Raw genomic sequence first — 3,299 nt, 5'->3', positions numbered from 1 at the left:
GTCAATGATAATTTGTTTGGACCACCACCAATCCGATCTCGTTTTAGTGATATTTTAGTTCCGCATTTGTTGGCGGTTTTTGATTGAAGCTTTTTTACCTGACCGGGGGTCAGAGTAACATTAACATGACTATACGACATTTTTATATAAATAATATTTTTCTAAATAACACGATCAAAGATTTTCCACTGGTGCATCAACGATTCTCATTCGACCACTACCACCTTCAAGTAACATGGCTTTATCGGTGAGTATAATCGCGATTGCTCTGTAGGTGCCGCGAATAAGTGGTGGACCAGCTATATCAGCAGGAGGGTTAGTAACACGAGCTCGAAAGTGTATGTCAACGACAGATTGTTTGGATAAATCAAGATGTTCCAGTGAAAAATAATAAATCTGATACAGTTTTGTAAAATCTAACTGTGATATTTGCAAACCTGTATCCACATTTTGATCACGTCCCATGAATGACATCAAACGATGATATGCACGCGCTACGTGATTTTGATCAAAATTTAACAATATATCCTCAGCTGGTTCTTGATGTCCATTTATCCGCAAGGAAATTTCATTAACTCCAAGGTTGTCAAATATCATATGTGAATGTTCCTGATTATTCGTCCGGGCATTATCTTGCAGAGCAATAAAAATATGTCGCGGCGCAGAAACACCTTGCTGTGATGCTATATTCCACGTGAATAAACCATTAACAGAACTTTGGGCAGCATCTGTGGTTACTGTTATCCATGAAAACAATGATTTACCGCCTTGATCCGTAAAAGAGAGTAATTTTTGTTCTTCAGTAATAGATGGAATCATTACTGGCATCCACAATGAAAGTTTTGATATATTTACTTTACCATCAGCAACATCAGCACCTCGCCAGATTGCATCATTATCATCACCTTTTCTTACGAGCACAACTGTGTGTTTAGCTCCAAAGATAACCTTTCTAACATTTCTGCAAAATCCAAAGATGTGAGATAATGGAATTGCACATGAAAAATTTCTATGATCTCCTGACAACGCTGCTCGGCGTGTTGCAAACCCTAAGTTGTAAGTCGCATTAACACTTCCTATAATATCAAAAGCAGCACCTGGTCTGTCTGCGTGCTCAAAGTCAACCGGTTGATCAACAACTTCAGTATTTTGTGGTGTTTGTATTTTAGTATATTGAACATGATCAGCGTGATTAGTAACATCCGTGGCAAACATCATTGTTGGACCGGCTGATCTTGTGTAATCATCAGAATATCTCGCTAGACCAATTATTGTTGTAGCAACATCGACATCCTTCTGAATTGATTCAATATTTTTTCCATCAATCATGTATGTGGCGCTATCAAACAGTGCCATAATCCTGTTGTTGACAAAACCAACACGCAAATTAGCAGCATATGGCATATTAGCTACAACATTCGTTACAAGTCTACCTTCTACCTCAGTAAACGCCTCAGTGGGTAAAAAATATCTACTTGTATCATGAACCTGTAATTTTATTCTCACCCGCTGATTTGATTGTCTTGCGTCATAGGAGTAAAATTGATAATCACGTACCGATTCATCTTTGAGGACTGGTGCATCCATGTCAAATGCTGGGTCGGACATACGTTTAAACATTTTATAGTAATTATCATTTTTCCAAATGGTGATCATCGTCGACGAAGACCGCTTCCTGCTATTAAATTTGCTGTTATATTTCTTTCTGCTTCTTCAGATAATTCCGCTAGTTTTTTATTTGCAGTCTGATTTATTATTTTACTGACATTTGCTGGCATAACCTCAGTACTTGCCAGTTTCACTGGTGGTTGTTGTTTTCGTCTTATTAATCGTGCTAGTCTATCTTTGATCGCCGAGAACGCCTTACCAGCAACATTGACAATTACACCAGGAGCTTTTTCACGAATAGCCTCAATAGCCTTCATACCTAATTGTCTGGCAATCGGTATTGCTTTTGGAGCCATCCTTCTAAATAGACCCTGAACAACATCACCAAGTCCATCTCCGTAAATTACTTTGTAATTTGGCAGTCGTGAGTTTACCGCTCTGACCATAATCGGTCCACGTTGAGCAGTGTGTATAATCATTTTTATATACTGATTAATTATTGTTTAGTCGCTGTGATAATTATCAGCAATTTCATCAATAAGAGAACGATAAATGCTGCGATCCATAATACCGCCTTGAAATAATCTTCGACAAATATCAGATATTTCATTAACAATTTCTGTTGAGTTATTTCCAGCACGTTTTCCCCCTATGAGAACTTCTAACCGCGATACATCATTGATGATATTATCAGGACAAACAAAATTATTTTCTCCTGATGCAGTCAGAAAACCACTTCCTACAGCGCCAGGAGGATCATAGTCAGGATCTCTTTCTTCACCCAGTGAACGTAATTCCTCCCCCTGATTAGTTTTCTTCTTCATTTGTTTTTTTACTTTTTGCCTTACCTCTCTTGCCACCTGTTTTATTTTCTCCATAGGTGATTTCAACATCATCTCTTTCCGCGGTGAAGAAGATTGTTGTTGTTCTATTTGTTGCAGAGGTGGAGGAAGTTGATACTGGGAGAGTTGTTCTTGTTCTAGTTGTTTCACTCTCTCTTTACAAAGTCTTTTTACTTCTTCATGAAGACTTTCGTATTCTGGACCTCTAGCCTGTTTTTTTGTTGTAATATACGCGATATATCCATTTAATAAGATTATCATCAGTTACTTTTTCATGACTGGGTTTTAAAATTCTAGATTTATTAAATATACCAAATAATATTTCCTCGGGTAATTTTTCTTTTTCAGTATTTCTAATATTTTCAACAACCCCTTCGTTAAATCTTGCAATCAATTCTGCGTTTACTTTTACTGGTTTGGGTTCAGATGCAAGTTTTTTTCTCACGTCGGCAACTTCAGTACGAAGTTCTCCAATACCTTCAAGTATTTCCTCACCAACGGGTGGAGGCTAAGCTGCAGCTATGTCAGTTGGAAGGTCTCGTAAAATCCTTTTTGTTTTTTTTAGTTCTCGCTGCTATTTTTTCGGTTTGTTCTGCTGTTTGTTTTGATACCGGAAGAAGATCTTCCTTGATGACTGTTGTAACTTTCTCAGTAGCTGCAGTAACGGGTTTAAATAGTTTTTTAGTGTCTTCTTCGTACTCAACTTGTGCTTCTTGTTGCGCTTGTAGATTTTTTCTAAATGAATCTCTAACAGGAAGAAATTTTTTGATTGCTTCTAATCGTTCTCGAGCTATCATTGCAGTATGAGATTCCGGATGTACCATTTTATTATAACATAATTTAATTATA

The sequence above is a fragment of the Sinohyriopsis cumingii genome, chromosome 6 (assembly GCF_028554795.1).
Source record: "Sinohyriopsis cumingii isolate HCF-2022 chromosome 6, ASM2855479v2, whole genome shotgun sequence".
NCBI classification, from domain to species: domain Eukaryota; kingdom Metazoa; phylum Mollusca; class Bivalvia; order Unionida; family Unionidae; genus Sinohyriopsis; species Sinohyriopsis cumingii.
The sequence above is the reverse complement of the archived record's forward strand: the minus strand, read 5'-3'. Positions refer to the sequence as shown.